This window comes from Argiope bruennichi, chromosome X1 (genome assembly GCF_947563725.1).
Source record: "Argiope bruennichi chromosome X1, qqArgBrue1.1, whole genome shotgun sequence".
Classification (NCBI taxonomy): Eukaryota; Metazoa; Arthropoda; class Arachnida; order Araneae; family Araneidae; genus Argiope; species Argiope bruennichi.
The window spans coordinates 125,865,431-125,880,541 of record NC_079162.1 but is presented as its reverse complement, the minus strand read 5'-3'; the positions used below and the strand labels follow the sequence as shown (position 1 = coordinate 125,880,541).

The window sequence follows — 15,111 nt, the reverse complement described above, 5'->3', positions numbered from 1 at the left end:
ACGAAGGTTTAAGGTATTTATGAAGTCCAGACCACAAGCGCCCTCTACATTCATATACAAACACTCATGCTGCGTGATTTCAAGAAAAGCACGAACTCCATTACCTGACGTAACGACATAAACTCTGGCTATACGGCACCAAATGTGTCTCTCATTGGACTCATAATAAGACAGCATTAAAGAGGTAAAAGCGTCACTAAATGAAGACAGCATAGAAAAGTGATGGGCAGATACCGAATTGCTCTCGATAAAAGTTTCAATCTAATTCCATAATTAAAATTACAGATCATACAGGTTTCATTCATTCATTCATTTGTAGAAATATCAAAGCTGATAAAAAGAAATTAAATTTTTATTTAAAAATAAATCATTGGCTTTCTTTAAAGATTTGTTCCTCGCATTGCTTTTCAAGATGTTAAAAATTAAAATAATCATAATTTCAAATCGCAAATAAATTGCTATATTCGTGATAATTTAAAAACAAATAAGATATTTCAATTTTTCTAACAAAAATAAATGGTTTTCCCTTTTTTCCCACTAAAATTTAGCTGCTGCCCTAACAGAAAATTTTGCATTAATTTTTTCGAAATATAATATAATTATTAATCCCATGTGTGATTAATTGCAACCATCTGATTGATTATTGTGACCTTAAATTACTTAACTGCAACCATCATCTCAAACTCTTCCAGCGCCTCAAAAGTTTGCGAACCATCATTTTGTGTGCCGAATAATAACCTCAAGATTTGAGCTACCCAGGTAAATATTTTTCATTTAATATTTATATTAAGTATAAGAATTACAATTCATCTCATTTTGAAAGACAGGAAATTTAGACACCTGACTTTTGTTTCTATGTCATACAGTCACAACAAAAATAGATAAACGTTTACTTACATTTTCCTTGCGAGTATTTTGGATAAGTATATTTCTTCCTATTATAAGTAATTGAAAACAATTTTTAAATCTGATTTTGACTCGATAATTTCTTTTTTATGTTTTATATTTATCTAAAAAGTAACTATTATGAATCGGTAACTTTCATACAGACTATTGTTTTTACGGATGTTCGTTTTGTTCAACTAAAAACGAAACACCAGCAATTAAGCTTTTCTTGCTAGTATTTTGGTCAAATATATCTTATTATAAGTATCTAAAAGTTTTAATCTATTTTAAATCAGAAATTTGATTCTATATCGGCCATAATTATGATATCGTAAAGGATATTTTCTCCCGTTTCTAATTTCTAGTATATGTTTTAAAACTTGAAAACTAAGAAATACTTTTAAAAAAATAATTGAATCAAATCCAGAAATTCCTAATTTTACAGTTATGTATTTTTACTGCATTTACTTTTCAAATATCTACAGTAAAAAAACAATGCACGACTGACAGTTGTTTCTTGAATTATCTTTGTCAATTTTTCCAGTTCCTATCTGTCACTTTTACTTATTAACACCAATTCTGATGTATGTATTCTCAAACTTTTCAAAACTTGATTTAAAAGCTCCCTATCTAGGCCTAAACTCTTTTCTGCACTACAATATTTAATTTATTATGGTTTACATCTATTCATCAAAAAAGTGAATTTAAAATTCAATTATATTTTCAATCAATAAATGGAACGCCTAAATTCAATTTAAGATACTATTTTCAGCTGCACATTTAAGATGCTGCTTTTATTTAATTTTAGCACTGAAAAATTTAACCAATATAAATTTTATTATTATCTTAAAAATATAGGAACATGAGGTCATTTTTCAATAAGACTTCTGTCAAAGGATTAACAAAAAAAAAAAAAAAAAAAAAAAAAAAAGACCTGCACTATTTATACAAATTAATATAGCACGGTCGTAGTCAAATTTTATCTTAAAAAATAAGTACTTTATCAGACTTTAGAGGGGGGGGGGGAAATGAACTAATATTTTTGATTATAGACCTATGTGTTATGTAATGATTTAAGTATCCAATTTTAAATACAAAATACCATTAATAATTACTGAATATGTTTAACCAACACTGAAACTAAATTATTTAAAATGTTTCTTATTGTAAGTTTGCTTGAAATTTTATTAAAACACTTATTGTAATTCTAAAAATCCTATTGTACTACAGTCAATATTCAGAAAAATTATAATACTGCTACTCCAATAACATTTCAATTTCTTTGGGGAAGGAAGGGGGAATAATGGACTGACTGAAAACATAAGTAAATAAAGCTTGAGTATAAAAAATATGCTAATTGTTATTAAATAAGTATATAATTTTTCTAAAGGCATTTTTACTAAACTTTCTATTTGTCCAGTTTTCTCAATGACAGTTTTTTCCAGCTCATTAGATTTTGATAGTAAAGAAATCTGGCTTCTTGAACAAGTATATTAATTTTATATTCAATTCCAGCAATTTCCTTTTCTAAAAGAAATACATTTTCCATAAAACACAGATTATCACTTGCCTACTATAGTTTCAACTAAGAAATTATTCTTTCAAAACTTTTAAAAAATATAAACATTATTTTACTAACTTAAGAACATTAAATGCATAAAAAGGCAAAGTGAATCATCAATCACACAATGTATTTAAAGAATTGGCTTAATATGGTCAACAACTCACGAGACAGCAGAAGTATTTTATCTGAAACTTTCTTGCACACTCTCCAAAAAAAGTTATCATCCCTCCTTCCTGATAAAATTTGAGCCACAGAGCAATGCTGTAAAGCCACAAGCGCTAAATTTTTATTTTTATAGTTTGTACACAAGTGTTTAGCACTTTGCTGTAAAGAAGAAAAAGCATGCATTTTATACGCTTTTTAGCTAATCACACAGAGCCATAATTTTAGTGACAAGATTATTTAGAAAATTTCAATTTGTCTCTCTAAGGTATTGCTTTCATATGCCATAAATCTACAGAATAACAGAATTTATATTAAGAAGAAAGGGAACCCATAAATATGAACAAAAATATTAGTAATCAAATCGAAATCAACTATCCTTTTCCCAACGTAAAAAGAAAAAAAAATTGACAGAATATAGAACTATTTGTTGATATGATAATAGCAAATAAACAAAAAATAAAAACTTTCAATTGTGCGAGATTATTAATAAAAAAAATAAATTCAACAGCTTTAGAAAAAGATTAGTGTCACAACCTATTCCTCTGAAACCTGTCATAGATCAAATAAGGATTAAAAACAAAACTGAAAACATTATCACACACAAAAAAAAAAAGATAAAAGCAAAAATTGCCTTTTTTTTTCAAAAAAAAATCAGTTACCTTCAATTAAAGAATTAAAAAAAATCTCAAAATTCAGCATTTCATAAATAATGAATTAGATCTTGTTTTATTGTTTAAGGAAGATTTTGTCTTTCGAAAATAAAAATTGCTCCGAACTGCAAACCACTCCCAAGTGGCTAATTTTACTTGGGAAACGAGGATGATAACTGTTAAGATGTTTCAATATATCAATTAGTTCACATTTTTAACAAATTTCAAGAAAACTTTCAGCAATAATTTCAAACATTTAATTTGGAATGTTGGTTATAATTGTATATACTGAATACTTAATTAGGTGGGGAAAATGCTGTTCTCAAAACACTCATTCATGAACAATAATACAACCAATTATTTTTCAGAATGCAAAATATTAACTTTCTGAATTATATAACTGCTGCCAGAATTTTATTCTGTTTCCTTTGCATGAAAATTCACTAATATTTTTATTTTTATCAAAGTCCAAAATTAATTTTTTTAAATTCTTTATAAAATATATAAATAATAAGTCTTTCGGTGTTTAAAAAAGTTTAGTTCTTTTGAAACAATCAATTACAATATATATATGAAAAGATTCTTTTAATTTCTTTTTTTAAACCTAATAAAAAAAAGGAATATGCATGCATTTGTCTTGTTTTTGGTTTATAAAGATGAATTTTTTAATCTGTTTTTCACTCGCTTCTGGATGCCCTTAAGTTCTGAAATTCTTTTCAGTTATATTTTCCAAATGACAATTTAACCTCTTCATCGTCAGTAATGTATTTAGCCCGTTCAAGTGAAACTTCTGCAGTGCAGCCGTAATGCTTCAGGTGTTTCTCTATGTTTTAAACGCTTAAAACACTAAACGCTTGAAAATGTTTTCTTGTTTGAGTTTTTATTTTTGTTTGTTCTAATGCAAGAAAAAACAGAGGACCGGTAGGGAGAAATTTTCTCGGACAGGACAGGACGGCAAAAGTGTTAATAACTTTAATATCTGATAATTTATTATCAAATAACTGATTACTTAGTTTTGATTAAATACGGAACTAATACACCATTTGGAACTAAATTTAAGAAAAATTGATCACAAAATTCTAAGAAAACTAAAAGTATTTTTAAGACTAATATGTATAATATACTTGGAAAAAAGTTTTTCAAAAGCATGTTTTAATTAATGTAGTAAAATTTAGGAATTTTATTAAAAACCTTGAGATCGAAGCAAAAATGAGGTACTAAAAAAAAATAAAAAGCAGATTAAACTATTAATATCAGATGAGACATTTTTTAGTAATTAAATTATGAATGGGATTAAAATTCCAATTTACCTTTGAATTTCTTTTATTTTGATGTCCATTCCCTCCCCCTCCCTTTTAAATGTAACTAGGTCATAAAAGTCAACTGTTTAAAACTCATTTTATCAAATTTATATATATTAGTTTTGTTTGCGGATTTTTTTTTTTTTTTTTTTTTTTTGCTTCCATTGAAGAAAAAAATTATTTTTGCTCCAAATAGTACAAAAGCTAACAATAAGCAAGCAAAATTTCCTTTCAAAGGACTTTTAAGAATTTTTTAGATACTCTACAATTAAAAATATTTTCATAATTTTTTCAGCAATTTCTACAGTTTGGAAGGATCCAATTAACAAAGAAGAATAAATTATTTAATTTTTATGTTGAAATTTAAATTATTCTTAAATACAACAGGGTCCCCACTCTTATTGAAGGAAGAGAAGGGTTCAACGACCCTTTTTAGGAAATTCAAGGGCAGTAAAATTACATTAGATATAAAAAATACAAATAAAATTACATTAGATATAAAAAATACAAATAAATTTAAATAAAACATTTGCACTATTAATGTTCAAATACTTCGTTACTTCGAAATGCTTTAGGGATGAGCACTAAGGATACTTGTTTATTCATTTGTTATTTCATAAGCTAAAAATTGTAGCTCAAAATGGGTTTTGAAATCATAGTGCAAGCACCCCTTACCATTACCTACTATCATACAACTACTACTAGATGCTAAATTCACACAAAACTAAGAAAGAGTGTTGAATTCAAAAATAAACACATTTCAGCTGAAATAAATTTCATTAAAAGACATGTTAATTCTATAAAAATTTCTAAACTTGCTAATGACTAATGCTTGCATTTTTAAAGGAAAAATACTATAGGTATGTACAATATCAGAAATTATTTACATTTCAAACAAATGAACCGGAAATAGTGCGATTTAAAATATTGTAAATTTACATTTTAAATTACTCCATTAAAGCCTATATTCCTAAAACTATTTCATTCTGCTGTACAATGAAACTCTCCAATTCTCTGCCTTTTCAACTAGTAACAGATTTCCATCATCTCTTCAATTTTCATCCTTTTAATTAATTTATCTGCAATGCATTCTTTCCCCCATTTCTTATGCTTTCAACCATTTTAATGATTGTAATCTTTGCTTGTCCATTTTTCCAACATATTTATAATGGGAATTCTGTATATATAAGTTATTTTTTGTTTTGAAAATTCTCTACTCCATTTCAGTTTTTTCTATTCATCTGAAACCAAGTAATTTGCAACATATTTAAACCTCAATATTTTTACTTCAGAAAAATTTTCTTTAAAGTATGAGCATTTGATTGTATAATGAGAATCTCCCCACAACATTTTGACCTTTCCAATATTTGGATGAAAACTTGTCCATTCGATTATTAGATACTTGCAGGCCACATTATTCCAAAAGTTCCAGTTTTATTAAAGTAGAATCACTTTTTTTTTTTTTGTTAATTAATTGCAAATCTATAAAAGCCTTTATCTTGTTCTAGAAGGGCTTGTTGTAACCTAAACTTGATTAGAAAAATTCTTTTTATTACTAATTTTACAAAAGAAAAGCTTGAATTTAAAATAGTTAATTAAGTTTTGTAAAGAAACAATTATAAAAATTCTCACTCTGAAATATTAGTTTTCAGTAATACAGCAATATTTTCTTAAAATTTGTCAAGTGTATGTACACTTTTTAAAGCCACTGTATATGTAAAAATAAAACATATTTTGATGTCCTCCATATTTTGATACTTCTCGTACCCATTTTATTAGATTAAATTATTGAGTTGACTCTAAGAAACAAGCTTCTAAATTTGCACCCAAATATGTTACCAGATTGCGAATGGGATAGGAAAGATGGAACATCAGTTTTGAGTTCAAATACCATATATAAAAATGAAAAAAGGGTTGCAATTTTAGGTATAGCAATCAGTCAGATAGTAATTGTGCTGCCAGAGAAGGGGGGGGGGGGGGTTACTATTGATACCAAAAATATTTATTCTCACTCTTAAAAGTAAAAAAGCTTAAAGGCAATTAAATTGATTATAAGAATAACCATGGATAACCAACGTTTAATAGAGAATTAAAGAAATGAGGATTGCTTGTTCCCTTTGTAGCATATAACAGCAATGGACTGAAAGGTGGAATTGATGTAGTGAAGAAATGAGATGTTGCACCTCATTTCAGTGTGTGTACAATATTGGCCAGTAGAGGCTTAAATAGAAGGAACTAATTACTTTAGCAGGAAGGGAAAATAAATGAGAATGTCTAGTAAATCCATATATTTTTCTAAACACTTAAACAAATTTTTAGTTGGCATATACCACTCATAAACACATTTTAAAACTTTACTTTACTTTGATTTTTTGTTTGTTTCTTAATTTGATTTATTTTCGAGAAGGCAAGAGCAAAAGAAGTTGGAAGTAATCTTTTATTTTTGATATATTACTATATTATATAAATCTTTTTAACATTTATCAAAAAATATTCTTCTACAAAAAAGGCTTTTCCCCAGTCTTTCTATAAAAATTTACAATATCTGGCAAATTTTATTTTATTTCAGTTATAATTTTGATAAATTTTCCAAATCATTTTAAAAAAAAATTTACTGAGATTTAAGCCTGAAGCTGAACATTAATTGGTTAATATGGAAAGTATATATGTAGTTGAAAAAAATTATCCGAAACTAAACAACTGGAAATATTCAAGATGTACAAGTAAAAATATTTCAGTATTCAAGGAAATAACTTTTAATGTGGCTCAATTAGAAGATTACAGGTTAACAGGAAAAAAATTGAAAAATCCGACTTTTTTTTTTTAATGGAAAACAAAAAGAGAAACTAAAATGCAATTTTGAAAAAAGTTACGACTTGCTATCAAAAATTATATAACAAAATTTATTCCTCCTTCATTCTATTACTCAACTTTTTGAGAGCAGCCCATTAAAAATGATTGCTAGTACTTAAAAATTAAACTATTTCAGAATATCTCATATTTCAACAATGAGTAATAACTTTTCACTGATACTTTTTACTTTAATACACTGTTCACATTTTTCACTAACATGAAGAGATGGAGGGGCTATTTTAGATTTATTATGTACCTGCTCTACACACAATATGTTTTTTTTTTTGCAAGACATTAGCTAATTGAAAACCATTATAATTAAAATTAATTCTCGTTTTTCAAATATTAAAAAAAATCATTGCACACCTTTCATTACAAATTAATATTGATGCTCAAAAAATTAAAGTAATAATTACAAACAATGCGGTAACTTCTAGTAATAAAAAATAAATTGGCCAAACAGTAAATCAAAACTGATGTTAAATTTTTAGATCTATGTATTTCATTTGCAGACAAAATTAGCATATTTCATTCAAATTATTGGCATTTTTAAAACCATTCCTCTTTCTACCACCTAATTTCAAACTTTTTACTTTAACCTTTAGATTATACAGGCTAGCCAATCCTTTAAGAGTCTAATAGCTGTAACTTTTAACTCTGCTTTGAAATTCTCGCTGGCGATTTTTTGTCACTTCTTCTATGGTCATAGCTAGGAGCCACTAAAAATTATTTAATCTTATAGTTATAAATAAATGCTTCCTTTTTTTTATTTAAATAATTTTGTAGCTCCCACAATTTTTTTTCCCCCTTTCCAGACATGAACAAGTTGCTTGATTTAAGTTGATAATTTTGATTTTAAGTTGATTTGAGAATGATAATTTTGCATAACTTACTTTAACCAAATAATTTCATGGGTCAAAGTTTTTTTTTTTTTTTAGCACTTGTAAATCTTAGAATGTGGTGACAATTTCAGAAATTAAAAGATCAATCAAGAAACTTAATCGACATTCACCTTAGATGCAAGTTTTGAAACAAACGGTCTACTATAAAATACTGATGTTTTGCAATGGCTACCTTAACTAAAGTTTAATACTGTAATAAAACAAGTGAATTGATTGACAGTTAAATATGTAAATCAGAAAAAGAAATTTAACATCCATAAAATAATTTATTCAATTTGATAACCTAAATTTTATAAGTCCATTTTATTTTTAAATTTGTCTTATTATTGAAAGAAATGAACTAATTAAATTTTTTTTCAATTTTGTATTTTTCTAAATTAAAAGATGTAGTTTATAAAAACCATATTCTAAAAACTTTTCATTATACCTTTATCTAAACCTAATAAATATATACAATTTAAATACTAATTACAATCAGGGAGATAGAGAAAATCAAGAAAAAAAAAGTACCAATAAAAACAGTCTAAATATCCAGTATAAACTGCTAAAGTATTAATATTTGATTGAAAACTGTACTAGGCATCAACTTCCCTTCATTATGTATAAAACATTTTACTAGAAATTACCGCCAAAATTTAAACACCATTTCAAGATTAAATTACAGGCATACTGTGTTTTTCTGACTTTTATCTATAACATTATAATTTTATTGAGAAAGATAAATGAAATCTATATAAATAAAAGTGAAGACCATCATGTATATGTTACAGAATTTCAACTACTGAACAGATTTTCAAAATTTTACTCACTATGAAAAACAAAGATAGTTTTAGAGAATACATAATGAAAAATAGTTCATTTTTTTATTATAAATAATGTTTAATATATAGAAAAAATTTTATCATTAGCATTGCCATTTCTATTGACTGAAAATATTAGCATATAATTTAAATCATTATTTACCTCGGAGCTACCATCGACAATGTTCATTTTACATCTATAATAATTTTTTTAATGTATCAATAACTCAAAAGAAGAAAAAAAATCAGCCTAAAAATCATTTCCTAAAGTCTAATTTTTTTAAGAAGCGACAAGATTTTTTAAAAAATTTATTAAACTGATATTTCAATTTTAATTAATATTAGATAAGATTTTGTGTTTCATATATTTATAATTTATGTGCCAGTCAGCATTTTATCAAATGTTAATAAATATATTTTTACTTTTATGTTTTTCATATATAGTCATCAACAGTTGATTTGCTAAGCAATAATTATAATCTTTATAATGTTTTTAGAATATAATGATCTAAATACTTAATTTTTTTTATATAAAGAACCTTGAAGTAAAAGATTTTAGAGAGAAAAAATTTTCATTAATAAAAAGCATCAATATATTTCATCCTCAGCAAGGCTATGTTAATTTGTAAGAAATGAGTATAATGCCTTTAAGAAGACTGAGCTTAGAATAGTGTATTAATTGGATATAAATTTTATTCTTGAAGCTATAGTTTAACAAGAATCAGATAACATTTTCATTATTGAAAATGCAAAAAAAAAAAAAAAAACTGAGTCCTCTCCCCTTTTCCCATTTCATGCTGATCAAAAAAGTATAGAAAGTTTTAACATTTGATCAGATGTAAACTAAACACTCAAAAAACTTTTCAGCAAACCCTAAATTTGTTCTTTAATTTCTTTATATATGCTTCCTTAATTTGCACTAATTTAATAGATGTAAAGAAAATTTTAGCTTTATCATAAACATATGATTACATAGCTACAGTTAAAACAAATTCTTCTAGATTAAAATATTTCTAAAAAAGAAATAAAAGGCATTTATTTAGCATCTGATCAATTAATCACAAAAGGTTCTTTCACACTGTTTTTACACGATGCAGTAAATACAATATATCAATCTTTTTATGTTTCCAAAATATTGTGAGGTTCTATAAATCTAATTATTAATTAAAGTATTAGTATAAAAAATAGGTGTGTTTAGTTTGCTAAAACCTAATAAAATTAATCTGTACTTTGATAAATACAAATTCTCTAGAATATCTTAAAACGGAAAGCAGATATAAAGATCATGTGTTGTTTCATTTACTCAAAAGATAATACATTCATTTATTTTGATATAATGCAATCACGTATGCCTAGAATTATCATAAAATGCACACTACCAAATAATAGCAAGAGCAAATATTTATAAAACCTTATAGTCGATACTATATAAAATCTACTTCCTCTATACATTTTAATACATTATGAACACACAGATTGAAATTCTTAGGTAAACAAATCTGTTTAAACTAACCCTAATGTAAGAGTACATAACATTCTAGGTTTGGAGTTTTGATACATTCCATTACGAAATTCACACATTTTATACTCGAAATTCAATTCAGAATTCAGGAACGTAACGCAGATGATTGTATACATACATCTAAATATACAAACTCACCATTCCCAATCCTTCGGCAGTCGATCCTTCTTTAAGCATCGCCATTCAGTCAGAATTCAAAACACCGCGACTCACTAGCCTTCCAGACGTAGCTAAGGAAGCCGTGAAAAGACGCCAACTTCTGCAAAAATTATGCTTTCAAAGAAGACGCATGCGCGTCTTAACCGGTCTCGTATTTAATCACAGCCATCAAAGGGCCCCCGCTTCCATTCGCTCGCGGAGGAAGAAATCTTTTCCGACATGCGCGCGCTCTTCTCCTCGTTAAGTCGTGCGTAAAATCGCAGGGCTATCATTCGAACCTAATAAATACTGAAATTTCGATAAATGTGCTTAACAGAGCATTCGTAAATCTTGGAATTTTTTTAATGTATAATTATATTATTTTATATATAATTTCATAATATAATCTATATTTCAATGCAAAGTATAGACAGGGTGAGTAGTCACATTTTATTTAAAAAAAATAAGCAGTTTATAAGCTATTTTGAGAAAAAAAAAATCAAGGACCAACGTTAACATAGTAGTTTTGATTATGGAACTAAGTTACGACGAAATTCACTAAATAACCAAAAATACTATTCAGTTTTTAAAAAATAGAAACAGAATAACAGCAGTAACTACCGCATATTTTTCATGGACATTAAAGCTCAGTTATTTAAAATGTTTTTCTGCAAGTTTCTTATGAAAATGTAATTCAAGCATTGGAATTCAATCCACATCTGAAATGCTTTATTTACATTACAGTCTATATTAAGAATAAAAAATATTACATTGATATTTCGTTTAACATTTCAATTACTTAACAGAAAAAAAGGTTACAAATACAAGTAAATCTGAAATTTAAAAAAAAAAAAGTTTCCGTTTCTTTTTAGAAATTTCATTAACTCTATCATCTGTTCAATTTTCTCATTAATAATTTTTCGCAAATCATTAGATTTTTTAGCAGTGGAAATCCTCTGGTTTAATCAGCTTGTTGAGTTCAATAGCATTGCATTCAATTTTAGCAATATCCTTTTTTTTTTAAGAGAAATTTATTTTTTCGTAAAAAAAATGACGAATCAGATTCTGTCTTTTCTTTATGCCACTAGGCAGCAATTTCTTTATACCTTTGTGCTCCAAAAATAGGTTATAATTTGAATAGGCTGCTGATGCTGATATTCTCGATTCTTTATCAATAAAATTAACTCAAAATTCCTTTCACAAAAATACATTTATAGCAGACAATTAGCAGAACAATCTTTCTTTTATTCTTTTTCAAATCATTTTTAATTTATTTTTAAATCTGTTTGGGGAAAGAGTAGTTAAACGACTAGCATATATTGCTTAGTTTAATTTTAATTTCCTATCTTTTATCCTAAATTAGTCCATGTTACTTCATTCTAAAATTTTCTCTTGCTTTCTGATTCAAATCCTACTTTTTTTTTTTAATTATTGCCAACACGCGCTCTAAAAATTGCCTTTTCTTTGTTTCCCTCGCAAGCAAAGGAATAAATAACTTTGTCGCCTACGCAGTTGTTTCAAAAATACCTAAGATTCCCTTTTCTAAATCGGCACATGTCAAAAAAATCCCTGTCAGGTGTGTGTGTGTGAATAATCTAAATTTTCACATTGTTATCCTAATTTAGCCCATATTAACTTCATTCTAAAATAGTTTCTTATTTTCTGATCCCATTTCTACTTTTTTTATTTCCTTTATTCCACAAATGCTCTACAAAACTGCTCATTTCAGCATTTTCTCACGCTCCGAATGAAGGGATAAAAATCCTTAATGCTTACCACATTCTTTTAAAGATACCTAAATTTTCATTTCCTAAGACTACACGTATCAAAGAAATCTCTATCAAAATCTCATAGTAGAACCACCGTAGGGGAAAAATCTCGGTCTCTCTTGCTCTGGAGTCGCGATGTAAACGGACGTCAGTTTTGTCATTGCTTCTTTCAAATAAAATGCCTCCCGTAGTGAAATAAATCGAAATTAAAAATTCAAAAGGGTCTGCCATTCGGCAACGCAGTGTGTGTGTGTGTGTGTACAGAAAAGAAATCAGCTCGATTCTTTGTGTCTATAATAAAATTTATATTTTATATATATACATATATATTAATAGAACGATTTTCAAGGACAAGACATGATTGGGTTTATTCAAATTATTAGCTTAAATCTAATAATGTTTATTTGGATTCCATTTTAATATTATAATATTCGTAATGCATCAAACAATAGGGGAAATATGCTTTGATAATTAAATTTGCTAGCTAATATTTTAATATACACAAAGGGTATCCTATTTCATCATTTATTTCCTTAAATATTGCAGTAGGGACACTTTCAGTTGCTAAGTTTCTTTAAATAAGATAGGAAAATATAAAAAATGCTTCAGTTTCTGTAGATGTTGATAATATGAAACGTTAAATTTTCGTAAAGAAAAAAGACCAATAAGTAAAATATTTCCTTAAATGCACCTGTAAGCATTAAGTTTCATGCCGCTGCTTCTACAAAATTCGCAGAAATATGATTTCCAAATTTAGATGGTGACATTTATTTCAGAAATGCAAATTTATTCAAATTGAAATACGAAATAAAACTTATTTACCACCTCCTAAGCCGTCCAGTAATGAAAGGCAAACGTATGCATTGCGCTTCATCTTTTTCCTAATATGAGAAAATGAGGGAAATTTCTCAAATATCTGTAATCAGCTTCCAAGTCGCCTAGGATGCTGTTTCTATGAAAATGAAATTTTTCCACTGGTAACCCGATTTGTATTATATTTAAAGCCCTAGGATCTAAGGTGCCCAACGCGCATCTCCCCAGGTTAACATTGATTTAAAAATATTGTATTCAGTATTTATAAATATTTTTAAAAAGCAAAGTAGTGTCAAAAATATAGAAACGATAGATTATGAAAGAGTTTAATTTTCTGAACAGAATCCATAAGAAAAGGTCAATAGTATTCAAATTTGAATTATAGCACAGAAAATAGATGATTAAAATAAAATCGGTAACATCGTGATGTTTCGGAGTTCCGTGGTGTGACAAAGTGGTCACGAGCACCTCCACATCATAATTTGGAATAGTAATTATAAGCTAAGTTTAGGGTAAGATTAAAATTTATTGAAGCTAGTTTAGATGAGTCATCTGTGTTTATCATACGTGTTTTTACAGCTGCTTTTCCCACATTAGAAATGTCAAATTCTTTAGAGCACCATGCAAATTCCTTTTTATAATTATTTTTGGAAACCTTCAACCGTTCAGTGTATTCACTTTTGTATGTCCACAGTGAATTGAGTACTCATTTTTTCGGCATATTTAAAAAAAATACAACTTTTACATTAAAATTACACGCAGAAAAAAATATTTAAATAATTTACTGATAAATTATTTAAATAATTTTTTTATTTCTTTGCAAAATATAACACAAATTCTGCAAAGAAGTAACCACGGAGCAAAAGTGCAACAATGTGCTTAAGTCACAATTAAACCAACTTTAAAAACGTATTTCCAGCCAAAACATTATCCCCCCCCTCCTTTTTTCCCCTTATTAGTGCAAGCAAAGAAGATCATTTAAAAAAAAAAAAAAAAGAGTTGAGCCAATGAAAGAGATTTTTTCTCTATGTATGCATGCATGCATGCATACATACATATATACTATCATAAGGAAGAACTTTTTTTTTCAACCTTTGAACTCATTAATGCAAATGAATCAGCAACCAGCATCTCATCCTTTTTCTATGGTCAGTACTTCTCATTCAACGTTGAGACAAAACAAAGAAAATTTATTCCTATACTAGGACAAATATAACTTGCCGAAAATTTTATTTTATCTTCAGAAAGAAAGATAAGAACTTTTAAGGACCTTATATAAGGACCATAAAAAATAAGCAATTTTTAATGACGCGACGCACCCTGATTGAAATAAGCACACATAATCCTTTTGATTCTATCTTATTTATTCGATTAATAAACTCATTTTTATTTTATTTATTTATTTGCAGAAATACGAGAAAATTCAATTAACTTCTTGACCTATAAATTAATTACATGAGACATTTTATTTTGAGCATTCATTTTTATTTTAATTCCGACAATAAAATATTGAATAATATATTGAAACGTTTCTAAGTGATTTTTAAAATACTTAATTGTAGATTTAAAACAAAAAATTCAGTAATTCGATGCGCGTCAGATACATTCATAGTAAGCGAAGAGTTAATCCCGAAACAAAAATAGTATATGAGGAACTGAAACAAATGTGGCGATTTAGATCAAGATATATGGCTGTAATTCATTAAATTGCATATAAATGAGGAAGTATTCATAAATAATCAAAAACTT

At 27.1% G+C, this 15,111-nt stretch overlaps 1 protein-coding gene across 6 annotated transcripts in view; it reads right to left on the bottom strand.

Moving 5' to 3' along the window:
- The window catches only part of LOC129958661 (histone lysine acetyltransferase CREBBP-like), a 141,667-nt gene that overhangs the window by 107,721 nt on the left and 18,835 nt on the right, over positions 1–15,111 (bottom strand). The window contains exon 1 of one of the 6 annotated variants that reach the window (XM_056071286.1): positions 10,781–10,905. The exons of the other annotated variants lie outside the window; for them this stretch is intronic. The gene's annotated coding sequence lies outside the window, so the exon portion shown is untranslated. Of the gene's footprint in view, positions 1–10,780; positions 10,906–15,111 lie in introns of those variants that run through there. 6 annotated transcript variants of the gene reach the window in all.